This window comes from Xenopus laevis, chromosome 8S (assembly GCF_017654675.1).
Source record: "Xenopus laevis strain J_2021 chromosome 8S, Xenopus_laevis_v10.1, whole genome shotgun sequence".
Taxonomy (NCBI): Eukaryota; Metazoa; Chordata; class Amphibia; order Anura; family Pipidae; genus Xenopus; species Xenopus laevis.
In genome coordinates, this window is record NC_054386.1 from 78,459,298 (window position 1) to 78,474,463 (window position 15,166).

At 36.0% G+C, this 15,166-nt stretch overlaps 1 protein-coding gene across 3 annotated transcripts in view; it reads right to left on the bottom strand.

The window, feature by feature from the left end:
- Nucleotides 1-15,166, bottom strand: part of fgf13.S (fibroblast growth factor 13 S homeolog) — a 186,568-nt gene that overhangs the window by 16,258 nt on the left and 155,144 nt on the right. The window lies entirely within an intron of this gene.

Sequence of the window (15,166 nt, forward strand, 5' to 3'; positions counted from 1 at the left end):
CATTCAAGACTCTCATTTTATTCATTGCGATGTACTGTGTCTTTTGCAATATTTTTGAGAAGTGAAAGTATACATTCTGTGCTGCAGGTTTTCTTCTAGCATTTAATTTTTAATGTAATATCATTTAATGGTGCTAAACTTGAGTGCAGAATAAGTAATATATAACAACTCTTTTTTTAATGTCCCTATTTGTTCAAACATGTGTATAATAGGCACTTTGGGTGGGATGTGACCTCAAGCTTATCTTGTTTTGTCCATGAGTAACTAGGCAAGGCTAGAACCAGCCAGAATCAATCAGCACATTTGAGTATTTACAATTAAAATGGTCTACTTTATGTAAAACTTCCACTAGCTTGTAACAGCAACAGCATGCATAAATATACCTCTCCCTGTACAGGTTTGCTCATGAATTCAACTTATTTCCTCCACGCACAAAACAGTTAAGCATTGACTATCCAGAAACTGTATTTCTCTTCTGAAGCTTAAAGAGTAATTACATTTTAGAAAATCCAATAAATCAAAGATTTTACATAAAAAAATAATTATAAAATGAATTAAAAAATGGAAGATGAAAAACGAATGGAAAAGTTGATAAGAATGGAACAGTTCAACGACAAACTAGAAGTTAACGTAGGGTAGAACACCACAAGCATTTTTCGTTGGATCGATGCCCGGCGACAAAACACACGTGACAAGGCGTCAAGATTCTAATTGGACTGAATGAAAAGTCGCAGATAAAAACTAAATTACATCTGACGCGACACGACTATCGGATGTGGATGCAGAAAGCAGCGTCTTCATCTGACAGTCGGACTGTGTAGTTGTTACCTCTGACTTTTCATTCAGTCCAAGTATATCTTGACGCGTGGTACTCCATCCAACTTGTCGCGTGCGTTTTGTCACCGGGCGACGATCCGACGAGAAAAAGGCTCATGGAGTTCTACATTTAAAGGTAAGCTACCACTATATATATATACGCCATCGTCCAGCTCTTTTTTGTTCCTGAAGACGGCTCCAGCGGTTTGAGCCGAAACGTTGAATAAAAGGTTTTCTATTTTTGTATAAAGACCTGTTGGTGCGGTTTTTCTCTCTTGCCTATATATAATAATATATATATATATATATATATATATATATATATATATATATATATATATATATATATATATATATATATATACATAGATCTATAGTAACTAAATCATCCAAGCCATTCTTAAAGGCATTAACAGAATGAGCTATCACAACATCAACCAGCAGTGCATTCCACAACCTCACTGTCCTCACTGTGAAGAACCCCCTACATTGCTTCAAATGAAAGTTCTTTTCTTCTAGTCTGAAGGGGTGGCCTCTGGTACGGTGATCCACTTTATGGGTAAAAAGGTCCCCTGCCATTTGTCTATAATGTCCTCTAATGTACTTGTAAAGTGTAATCATGTCCCCTCGCAAGCGCCTTTTTTTCAGAGATAACAACCCCAACCTTGACAGTCTACCTTCATAATTTAAGTCTTCCATCCCTCTAACCAAATTGGTTGCACGTCTCTGCACTCTCTCCAGCTCATTTATATCCCTCTTATGGACTGGAGCCCAAAACTGCACTGCATACTGTAGATGAGGCCTTGCCAGGGACTTATAAAGAGGAATAATTAATAGTGATGTGCGAATCTGTCCCGTTACGCTTCGCAAAACAGCAAAAAAACGCAAAATGTCGAAAAATTTGCAAAACGCATTGAAGTCAATGGGCGTCAAAATAATTTTGAAGTGTGACAATTTTTAATATTCGCATGCAGCAAAACGTAGAAGTTTGCCGCAATCCATGGCTGCCGAAAAAATTCACCAATCACTAATAATCATGTTTTCATCCTTTGAGTTTATGCCTTTTTTATTCCAGACAGAATTTTATTTTCTTTAGTGGCCACAGAATGACACTGTCCAGAATTAGACAACTTGTTATCTACAAAAAACCCTAGATCCTTCTTAGTGAAGGAAACTCCCAAAACACTGCCATTTAGTGTATAACTTGCATTTATATCATTTTTGCCAAAGTGCATTTATCAACATTGAACATCATTTTCCAGTTTGCTGTCCAGTTTTCCAACTTAGTCAAATCACATGGCAAAGTGGCAGCATCCTGCACAATTTTGTATCATTAAAAATAGAAACAGTACTTTCAATGCCCACCTCCAGGTCATTAATAAACAAGTTGAAAAGCAAAGGACCAAGTACAGAGCCCTGCGGTACTTCAGTAACAACACTGGTCCAATTAGAAAATGTTCCATTTACCACCACTCTTTGTAGTCTATCTTTTAGCCAGTTCTCTATCCAGGTACAAATACTATGTTCCAGGTCAACATTCCTTAATTTAACAAGTAATCTTCTGTGTGGCTTCAAATGCTTTAGCAAATTCTAAGTAAATCACATCCACTGCTATCCCAGAATCAAGGTCCCTGCTCACCTTCTCATAAAAAGAAATTAAGTCTGGCAAGATCTATTACGCATTAAAACCATGCTGGCACAAACTCACAGTATTATGATTTGCTATGAAGTCCAGTATCTTTAATTTAATTTTAATAACCCTTCAAAAATCTTTCCTACCACTGATGTCAGACTAACTGGCCTATAGTTTTGAGGCTGAGCACAGGATCTCTTTTTGAATAGCGGCACCACATTAGCAATCGACAGTCTCTCTGCACTATGACAGACCTCAATATATCTTGAAAAATGAAGTAAAGAGGTTTGGCAATCACAGAGCTAAGCTCGCTAAGTACCCTGGGATAAATACCATCCGGCCCCAGACCTTTGTTTATCTTAACATGTTCTAGTCTCTTTTGAATTTCCTCATGTGTGAACTATGTATTATTAGTTGTTTTACTAGAATGAGGACTATTAAGAAGGAAACCTTCATTAACTGGTTTCTCGTTTGTGTCGACAGACGAAAAAAAACAGTTCAGAATCTCAGTTTTTTTCTGTTCTCATCAACCAGCTAACCTCCTCTGATATTTAGGGGCCGATTCACTAACTTTGAGTGAAGGATTCGAAGTTAAAAAACTTAGAATTTCCTAGTTTTTTTTGGGCTACTTCGACCATCGAATGGACTACTTCGACCTTCGACTATCGAAAGATTCGATGTAAAAATCGTTCGACTTTTCGACCATTCGATAGTCGAAGTACTGTCTCTTTAAAAAAAACTTCGACCCCCTAGTTCGCCATCTAAAAGCTACCGAAGTCAATGTTAGCCTATGGGGAAGGTCCCCATAGGCTTGGCTAACTTTTTTTGATGGAAGGATATTCCTTTGAATCGTTCGATTCGAAGGATTTAATCGTTCGATCGAAGTAATTATCCTTCGATCGTTCGATCGAACTATCTGCGCTAAATCCTTCGACTTCGATATTTGAAGTCGAAGGATTTTAGTTCCTAGTCAAATATCGAGAGTTAATTAACCCTCGATATTTGACCCTTAGTGAATCGGCCCCTAAGGGTCCCACCCCTTCCTGCTTAATTTTGGATTCTTTTTACTGCAATACCCTTTTCCATATTGATTTAAGCTTGTCTGTTTTGCATGATTTATTAGCCTCCTTGTACCTTCTAAATGTTTCCCAGCTAACTTGAAAGCCTTAAAAGCAAATCTTTTCTTACCCACCTCAACAACAACACTTGTATTGACCAAAAAGGTTTTGCTTTGCTACAACATACAAAAACATAGTGTTCCTGAGCGTCACAGACACTTTCCAAGATTGTGAATGTTGATCCCCTGTGACAGGTTTGAAATCCTGGATCATTGCTGCTATTGAGAAGCTGAAACTGGTGCAATAAGGTCATTATATACAATATGGCATTTTTAGCCATATTCATTTTTAGGGTTTAGTTCTTCTTTAACTTGTACAGTACTTTCAAATGTAGAAAAATATGTATCTTGTACACCTTATGTTAGCAAATGGACATACTTTTTAAAATGTTTGTTTTGCTGTGTTAACATAAGCTTTGTTACAATATTTAGCAAATAATATAAATATAAATAAAATAAAAGATGTGTCCTGCTAAAGAACTAATGTGCAGTGTGTGAGCAAACAGGTGAAGGAAGAAAAGATTGTATTCAAATTATCATTTTGAGCTATTTTATAATCCTAGCATCACATAAACTGACACAAATTAGGCTGAATGCTTGAACTCTTCAGGGCATGGAGCTGAATTTTCAGGCTTGGCTGGACTGTTTTGAGGGCTCAACAGAGGAAAATGATACAATTACACAAATTGGATGCAGTTCTCATCCTTTGCAATCATCTTTTATAGAAGAATAGAAATATAATGTATCCAGAGGGTTCATGCTTGCATTATTAAAATCTTTAAAAAATATATGGTAGCATTCTCCAAGTAAGATGGAAATATTTTATTCTATTTCACACATATCATTCTGCAGTCTCCAAAGTCAATGTTGCAAATCCCTGGCTCTCAAGGGAAAGGGACTCAGTATTTTCAGATGCCCTTGTGAGCACAGATGTGTCAGTCAACTTGGCAGATGCTCTAAGTCAGCTAATAGGGCTCAGTCTTAATGGCCATTAACTGTTGCTTGGTGATTGTTCCCATTTAAGGGTTTTTTTTTTAATAATAAGGGTGAACATTATATGAATCAAATAGTTTCACTATATAATGCCAATAAACCAAAAAATGTCCCACCTTAGCTTTCTGCTTCTGAACGGCATATCTTTTGACAAACACAAATGGATAGTGGGAACTCAAAGATCTGAGTACATGATTAAGTGCCCTGTTGGACATGAAACATGTAAGACTGTAGAGATGATCATATCAATAAATGTTTTACTTTTTGACTTTTTGTGATTTTTGTGGATCTTTTCAGTGCCCATTAGCCACTTATGCTGCGTTTGCCGTATTTCCGCTTCCCTTATCTGAGGCTGGAACACTTGAACCACTATTTTGGATAGGTCTGTTATGTACTTTTGATCGCATGACCATGTTTTGGTGCTATTCTCTCTTTTACTGTTTGCCCTCTTTATAGTATCACCCACTTTTGAGTTAAAACACCCACTTTCATTTTATTTTTATTCTATGTAATAGTTGGTGCTATATAACATTTTAAGCCTATAAAGGTATGGGACCTGTTATCCAGAATGCTCGGGACCTGGTGTTTTCAGATAACATTGTCTACTAGACAATCATGTAAACATTAAATAAACCAAATAGGCTGGTTTTGCTTCCAATAAGGATTTCTTTGGATCAAGTAACTGTATTTATCATTACAGAGAAAAAGAAAATTATTTTTAAAAAATTAGGATTATTAAAATAAAATGGAGTCTATGGGGTATATTTATCAAACAGTGAAGTTAATAGTGAAGTTCCGCCACTAGAGTGAAAATACATAGTCAAGATATATTTAGATTTTTTAAAAAATATTCTATCATAAGGTAAATATTTTACAAACAACAGTTTCTAAAACTTGCATTTTGCTTATTATGTTTTTTTACAATATACATGTGGCTAAATTTAAAATCAAAGACTATTTATAAATGCCCTTTGCTGTAAAACATATTTAGTGGCTTGCTGAGCACATCCCCACCCAGGAGGAGCTTCATAAATTGGCTTATGGACTGGAGATGTAAAGAGATCCCTGCATTTATCTGCAGTTATGTGTTTTTGATCATTTTATGCTGACATCAATAGTTTCCATAAGTGTCAAACCTACTAAACATTAAGGGGCTGATTGACTATGGGTCGAATATCGAAGGTTAATTAACCCTCGATATTCGACTAGGAATTGCAATCCTTCGACTTCGAATATCGAAGTCGAAGGATTTAGCGCAGATAGTTAGATCGAACGATGGAAGGATAATTCCTTTGATCGAACAATAAAATCCTTTGAATCGAACGATTCGAAGGATTTTAATCCAACGATCGAAGGAATATCCTTCGATCAAAAAAAGTTAGGCAAGCCTATGGGGACCTTCCCCATAGGCTAACATTGACTTCGGTAGCATTTATCTGCCGAACTAGGGGGTCGAAGTTTTTTTTAAAGAGACAGTACTTCGACTATCGAATGGTCGAATAGTCGAACGATTTTTAGGTTGAATCGTAGTCGTAGTCGAAGGTCGAAGTAGCCCATTCGAAGTAGCCCAAAAAATCTTCGAAATTCAAAGTTTTTTTACTTCGAATCCTTCACTCGAATTTAGTGAATCAGCCCCTAAATGTGATGTACTGATGTATTCATACACACACTTTGCACACATATACAGATAGATTGATGCATTTGCATGCTTTACCCATAAATCCCATGTGTTCAATAAATGTATATTACTGTTTTTTAATAAAGGTAATGAGATAACTATGTGAGGCATTTTGCACCATGGGCTTTTGAGATATAAGGATTCCGCTATCAGCTGCTTGAGAATAGAACTTATTTAAATCCCTTTGGTGTTGTCAGCTATTGTACTTCATTTCTAGAAAAAGTAAAATACATTACTGATCAAAAGTAGAATGTTTAATAGTGACGGCACTTTTCTAAACAAGTATTATAAGAGCCAACATTATGCTGAATTCTGTATTTGGAAAACATTGATGACTTGATGGTCTGGGTGCTCAGGGAAAGCTGAGTGGGTGGAAGCTGTTTCATGAGTATTCCCAAATCACCAGTCTAAAATCTGTTGAACTGCTGGAGCACAAAATACCTCTGGGACTTAAATCTCTTTTATGAGTATCTGGCTGTCTTAGTTAATGTTTCCTATAACCAGATGGCAAAGTATATGTGATATGCAAAATAAATCTTTTAATATTGTACTATTTTCATTTCTTCTAGTTCTCACAATCTTGGTTGAAAGAGATCTGCCCACTATAACCTTGCTTCAATGAACCCTACAGTCAGAAGCAGCAGTGCAAAAAGTAGCATTAATTTAAGAATAACGTAAAAAATGAATGGACATTTGAAATTAATGTGTATCGGTTTGTTTAATTTTCTTAGGCAAAATTGTAGTTTTGGATGTACAAAATGTGTACTTGTGTAATTATCTACAGTCTCAGTCCTGACTTGAACAAATGCACAATTCTGGTTTAAGAAGATGCACATTAAGGGGATTATTTATCAAAATTCGAATTTATTTCACGATTCAAAGGATTTTACTTTGATCAAAAAAAGCTTAGAAAAGTGATGGGGAAGGTCCCCATAGGCTAACATTGTACCCCGGTAGGTTTAAACTGCCGAAGTATGTCGTTTTTTTAAAGAGACAGTACTTCGACTATCGAATGGTCGAATAGTCGAACAATTTTTATTTCGAATCGCTTGAGTCGAAGTCGAAGGTCGTAGTAGCCTATTCGATGGTCGAAGTACCCAAAAGAAAAAAAAAGTTTTTTTCATTCGAATCCTTCACTTGAGCTTAGTACTGTAAATATGCCCCTAAATGTTGGGTTATTTGATTATAATGGAGTCTATTGGAGACTGTTTTTCCATAATTCTGAGCTTTCTGGATAATGGGTTTCCGGATAATGGGTCCCATACCTGTACTACATCCAAATTCGCCTTGGTAAACAAATTGCATTTTTGACTTTGGCAATGATTCATTGTGTAAGCAGTATTCCAAACAAGTATGCCAGCGCTGAGTGACTGTATGTCAGATACTGTATGCTATAAATGGGTAATGTGCAGAGAGTGAGAGAGGCCATCATCTATAATTAATGCTTTTGGAGGAAAGGAGATGGCTACACCGGGCTGGCTCTCGGCATCAAAGAAACCTAAAAACTATGGAGCTATTAAAAAGCTTTATCTTTGAGAGTTTGAGCTATAGCTATATCAGTCAGCAAATTTTGAAGGCACTGGGGAAATGTGAATGTTTAGCCTAGTGGAATTTAAAATCTGTTTAATCTTCTAACAAGTAAAGTACTACTGTATATACAGTACATTTCAATATGTAATATATTTGGCATATATTGAATTTGTTAAATGCTGCTCTGCTTAAAGGAATAGTTCAGTGTAAAAATAAAAACTGGATAAATAGACAGGATGTGCAAAATAAAAAAATGTCAAAATTATTTTGACAAGCGTCAATTTTGACGCCCGCGACAAATTTTATACGCCCGCCTATTTTGTCCCAATGCATTAAAGTCAATGGGCGTCCGAATAATTTTGATGCACAATTTTATGCACAAATTTTTTTGACATGGCGGGTTTTTCACCGGGGAATTTTCGCCACAGGTTTTCAAATTTATTCGCCAGCACCGAAACATTGAAATCTAGCGCGAATTTACACCTGCCGAATTTATTCGCCCATCATTATTTATAACCCTTAAATACTAAAGCTTATTATGCGAGAAGTAAATGTTTAAAGGATAAATAAACCCTTTTTTAATCTCTGAAATCACTCTTTACAGCCCCCAAAAAACATACCTTCCTCCCTATATTCAGTTTTATTTCAGTTTTATTTTCTTACAAGCACCTCAACCACAGCATTTTTTAAATACTTGTCTATTGTGAAGTCCCAACCCCTTTTGCTTTCTGATTTCAGAGATTAAAAAATGACCTGCAGTTGAGGTGCTTGTAATAGAGAAAATAAATAAAACTAAATGCAAGGAGAAAAGTATGTTATTCTATGGGCTGTTTAGAGTAAATGTAGGGAATTTTAAAATAAATAACGTACTTATTCATTTTAAATAGCTTATTTATCCCTCCTCTCCCAGTGATTTAGACTTTACTTCTCCTTTAAAATGTTTCATTGGAAAATATTTCCATAAATAAACCCCTATTCTATATAGAACCATTGCTGAAATCATGTATCCCAAATTCTTAGAAATAGAGATGCACAAATAAGGTAAGAAGACTTCAACATGGGGAGGCCCATTTATCATAGGTCGAATTTCAAATTCATGAGAATACTTTTAGTATGTTATGGAATGACCAATTTGATTCAACTCTTCAATTGGCCTTCATTATTTATTATTTAGCATTTAATTATTTGCATTCTTCTTCTTCTGACTCTTTCCAGTTTTCAAATGAGGTTACTGACCCCATCTAAAAACAAATGATCTGTAAACCTACAAGTGTATTGTTATTGCTACATTTTATTACTCATCTATCTATTTTGGCCCCATCCTATTCATATTCCAGTCTCTTATTCAAATCGCTGCATGTTGCCTAGCAGCCAGATTGCTGAAATTGTAAACTAGAGATCTGCTGAACATAAAGCTAAATAATGCAAAAAACACAAATAATAAAAAAAATTATCTCAGAATATCATTCTATACATCATACTAAAATGTAATTCAAAGATGAACACCCACTTTAAATGCTCTAAAAATGGTGCAGAGTAGGGATGGGCGAATTTTTTCGCCTCGTTTCGCCGAAAAAATGACGCCCATAGACTCGTATGGCAGCGTGCGTCAAAAAAAAAAGTCGCGCGTCAAAACAGTTTCGCCGCGCGACAAATTTTTTTTTTGACGGGTCAAATTCGCCCATCCCTGGTGCAGAGTAAATTGGTACTCTGGAATACCCATAAACAGTATGTTGGTTACCAAAATCAGTACATAACATTTTTAGATAGAAGTCTTGCAAAACATTTTATTCCTTAAGGGTCTGGAAAGGGTTGGAAGCTGAGGCCTGCTAAACAGGAGTTGCTGTCCCACAGGCCATCCTTCTGAAAAGAAAAGTGTCTTCCCTCCACCATCTTCAAAACAAGAAATAAATGAAAAACTGGAAGCTGGAGGGGGCTTTGCAGGGGGGGCCCAGTTCAATGCTGAACCTACACAAACTAAGGGGCGAATTTCGAGTTCATGGGAGTTATTTAAAACTCCCATAAACTCCCATGAACTTGAAATTCAACCAATCAGAATTTATTATAAAATTTGAATTTTTCAAACTCGGGTGAATAGAATCGACCCAAAATTTTAATTGAATTCAAATTGAATTCAAATCAAATTCGATTCAAGTTTTTCTCCGAAAGGCTGCAAACAACTCCAAATTGATCCCAGGACATCTTCCATAGGCTAAAACAGCAATTCGGCAGGTTTTAATTGGCGAATAGTCGAATTTGAGTTCTTAAAGGGCCAGTGTAGGATAAATCTCAAAAATTCTAAAAAAAACTCAAAAATTCTAATTTTCACTTCGACCCTTGATAAATCTGCCCCTAAAACGAATGCATCATCAAGGCCCTAAAGGCACAAAATACTTAAGGATCCCTATACTTACCACCCAGTAGTTGAGTATAAGGACTGCACCTGCTGTCTCATGCTATTATATCTCTTTGCATTTAGCATCTGCACCTAGTTATTGTACAGCCTTATAAGTCTATACTACAGCTTTACAACTTTTTATTCTACAGAGTTTGTAGCAGAAAATATTGAGATAAATAACCCCCTTAATGTGAAGACGACAAATCGAAGGTCACAGAGAAATTGATACTTTCGCTGTAGCATATTTGCACTTGGCTGTTGTCTGAAACATACAGTATTTAGTGCTACCCTATGCAACCTGCATATTTTAAAATAGAAATGTCATAGCTACAGTATAATTCCAAGCTATATTGACTACTTAAAACATTTTCCACATTTTTCTAAGTTTTTGATGTGCTTGTTAGGTAAATCGTTTATTAGGTAGCTCCATCAACCCAACATTTTTGCAAAAAAAAACAACGCAATTCTTCTACCTGCAGCTGTCTGAACAAGTTTATCACTGAACGGATGTTATGATCTATTGCCCAAGTTTAAATTCACTCAGTGATAATAAATGACGCACCTGACCCATCCTGAAAACAATTTATTAGGTAATTGTTGGTTTGGCTGCAGTAGGAAGGGAAATCTTGGGTCCAATCACCTGTTAAGAATTATTGGTTGCTATATGTTACTGCTCCTGGGCAAACGTAGTGCATTTTATTACATATCGGGGTTTGTTGTGCACTGTAACTTGTAGAAATTAGAGATAAGCATTTTTCAGCATGTGTTTTGGATTACAATGGCGCACTGAAAAAATTCAGCTCTCCCTCATCTATCGAAGGATCTCTCCAGGCACCATGTTTGGAAGAAACATGGCAGACTTTTTTATGTTGTATGAAAAACATAGAAAGCTTGCATAGTAAGCTTCTCTAACAAGGTATACAAGATCAATAACAAGATATAAATATATGCATATGCTATTGCCTCAACCGCAATCTAATTTCGCCATTTACTTGCATTACTGCAAAATGTACCGTTTTGCAGTTTCCATGGTTCCACAAATTTTCAGTGAAGCAAAATGGGCCAGTTGCACACATCACTAGTGAAAATATTATTAATAAAAATACAACTACTGTGTTTAATCAAATTTTAACCTATAAAAAAAGTTTTCCTTTGATAAATGCCTACTTAAGGCAAATTATTGCCACTCCTGGTTTCATCCTGTAGTGAATTGAACCTTTTTGTGAAAATATCAGTTTGTACAAATGTAACCCTAACTTATATATATAAGTAATCCTTACTGGAGGCAAAACAAGCAAATTGGTTATATTTAATGTTTAAATTATTTTTTAGTAGGCTTAAAGGATGGTGACCCCAGGTCCCAAGCATTCTGGATATCAGGTCCCATACCTGTACAAAAAATAGAATTTTGTTGGAGGGATAGAATACACTTTGAGGCAATTTCATACATCTAAATATCTTCTAAAAAACTATTAATGGATTGCTATAATCTTATATATACCGTATATATGCGAGTATAAGCCGTCCCGAGTATAAGCCGAGGTACCTAATTTTACCTCCAAAAACTGGGAAAGCTTATTGACTCGAGTATAAGCCTAGGGTGAGAAATGCAGCAGCTTCTGGTAAGTTTCAATCAAAAAATTGAGGGTTTCTGCTCCCACTGGAGGTGCCGGCGTCTCGTTTATGGATGCCGGCGACCACTCTTGGACGCCAGCGAATATTGTTGGCGACTATTCTTAGGCGCCGGCGACCGTTTTTGCGCTTGACCCGAGTATAAGCCGAGGTAGAGTTTTTCAGCATATTTTGGGGGCTGAAAAACTCGGCTTATACTCGAGTATATACGGTAGGTGTATGTAGAAAGGGATTGAAATACAATATATTTCCAGTTCAGAGATACTAATCCATTACCATTTGGGAAGTAACAGTTGCCACAAAATCGTGAAGAAGCAATTCATTATTAATGTTCTATTCTTTATGTCTGTCGTTTTCTCTGAATCAAAATAATAGAATTGCTCTTTAGAACAGCCGACATAAATCACATTGCTATAGCTAAATCAGGACGGAGGACCTTGTAATAAACTGTCATATGCTGTGGAACACTCACAGCACAGCTATCGATTTAGCCAGCATCCTTCAAAACGCTGGGCAGGTATTGCTCCAAGATTACTGGGAATGGGTGTGCTGCTATTTCTGATGAGTGGCAACAAAAGATTAGCAGAATATAATCAGCACAGCAAACCTGGACAGAAAATGAAACCCCTAAGGAAAAAGTAGCCAATAAATCAGATTCCTAATTACCCAATTTATATTCTAACTATAATGATTATAGCATGCACAAATAGTGCAGATATGTATCTCTGCTAGAATGGTCAGGCTACCTCTCTCTTCCATTCTTTATGCCTGGATATGTCACTGATTGCTTTCTTGGATTCGTCTGAGCTGAAATCAAATCATATTCAAGCACTCTTAGCCTCTAATTTACAATAATATTAGTTTCCATCAGGGCAGAATAAGGCAAGGCTATTTAATGCAATTCTGCTTGAGTAAGCTGCCAGCATAATGTCAGTGTTTTAGGATCAGCCTTTATAAACTGGTTATACATGCCATACTACTACCTTATATCTATATGCTAGTTGTCATACCCTTACCCCTACAACTATAGGTCCTGCACTCAAGACTCAACTAAAATTCTTAAAATCATAGGTCATGTTTAAAAAAAATAGAGTTGTACATAAATATGTGTAATGTTAACTTCAGCCTAGTAAGTAGCCTAGTGTTAACCTTTCCTATTGTGCAGAATGAATAATGAAGGCAAATATCTGATTGGGTAGCTATGACTTACCAACCACCATCTTGTTTTATAATGCAGTTTTAAACTGATCAAAAGATCATGTTACAATAGGTCTAACTAAAACCGTTATCCAAGAGAACAAAATTGGCATTATTTCCTAAAGATACGCAGTGAGATAATATTGGTAAACTTTGGCAGTCTGTTTAGTCAAGATATTTTTCGAAGGCAAACATGCAGTTAAGAGAAAACATATTCACAACGACAGATTTGGAGTAAGAAGTATAAGGAGTAAATTTATTAAAAATCCTTATGGATAGATCATTTCCAATTGATCCATAATTATTTGAGGCTTCATTAATGACAATAACAATTTAACAGTTGAACCAGAACAATTCTCAATTAATCTAATTTAGGTCTAGTCCCTATTGAAACATGTCTACAATTCATATGCAGCTGATATCAATCAATGTTAATGGTAATCAAACGAACAGCGACAAAAAAATCTAGAAACGTTGCCCATAACCTACTACGGATGCATTAGAGCAGATCAGTTGTTCTTTTGGGGGTCTGAGATACTAAATCCCTAAAAGCTACAGACAATGACAAGTAATGGTTTTGATTGGCTAGGAACCCTGTAAGATTTTCCATTTAATCTAGGATATATTAGATACTAAAATTTTTCTCTGGTTAAACCACACCTTTTAAGATAAAGGAGGTGCAACAATATATCAGATGCTCTTCCCTGGGAGTCCTCTACAATACATTTTAGAAAGTAGTTGTGGATAACAATTCAATTGCCAAATAAAGAGGATGTGGTTAGAGAACACAGAGTAAAACTACTGCAAAAATGTGGCTTCTCAGGATACAAGCAATTCACTCAAAAAATTAGAATAAGAATTTTAATATGTCTATCGTGTTTTTCAACAGAGACAAATCTGGTAAAAGAGGGAGGAAAATTATTGAATCTATAAATTAATAACATGGCAGATATTCTTCTGTTTTGGGGTTTTATTTTTCATTTGTTTTATTTTCCTTTGTATATGCAGGTGTAGGACCAACTTTGCAGAACGCTTGGGACCTGAGGTTTTCCAGATAAGGGTACTTTCAGTATTTTAGATCTCCATGGCTTAAGTTAATTAAATTATTCAATTATTTATTTAAGCCCAGTAGGATTGTTTTGCCTCCAATAAGGATTTGTTATTTCTTAGTTGGGCTCTAGTAAAATGTACTGTTTAATTATTAGAGAAAAAATAAGGCATTTTTTAAAATGTGAAATGTTTGATTAAAAGTTAGAGTATGGGAGATGGGCTACCCATAATTCAGAACTTTCTGGATAACAGGCTTCCGGATAATGGATCCCATACCTGTTTACATACTTTTATTTCTTTAATTGAATGCATCCTTTTCAGTTACACCATTATCCATTTATATCCAATTTGTGGTTCTATTTTTAATTCAGTTTATGTTTCTAAAAATGATCTTTCATCATAGAGGTCACTTCGCCTGATTATATTCTTTCCAATAGTGCTATTGTGTGTATTTAATAAACATAATTCTAATATGCTAATTCTAATAATGCTTTTAATACACACTCTCATAAGCTAGATTTGTTTTAGTAACGTGTGGTGGGTGTTTCCCTTCTGTGTGTTGCAATGGTTTGGCCATAGCTGTGCAAGCAAGTGATTCATGACGTGCAAGTAACATAGGTGCAACACACACATGGGGGCACATTTACTAAAGGGCAAAGTGACTAATGCTGATGATGATTCGCCAGCGTGACGTCATTTCGGCGATTTACTAATGGGTGCAGGCGTCACTTGGCTAGCGAAGGAGATAGGCGCTAGCGCTGCTTCGCACTCGAACGCCAGATGAATTTTCGCTGTGGCGAATGGATGTAACTAAGATGCGGATTTTACTGAATGTTACCTCTTTCGCCAGACTTGCCTTCGCCAGCTCAGACCAGGTGAAGTGCAATGGAGTGCATAGGACTTCCTCAATTTTTAGTGGAATCATTTTCCAAAAAACCACTGGCGTCTTTTCCTTTTTTCAGAGTGATAGCCTGCAAAAGTGCTTAAAATTTTTTTGGGGTAACTGGGTTCCCCCATACATTTTCTAACATATGGAACACAAACTATGCAGTGGGCTCATGTGTAGGGCATTATAACAACTCTATTTTCTTTATTTTCCCTGGACTTGTGTAATGTAATGTA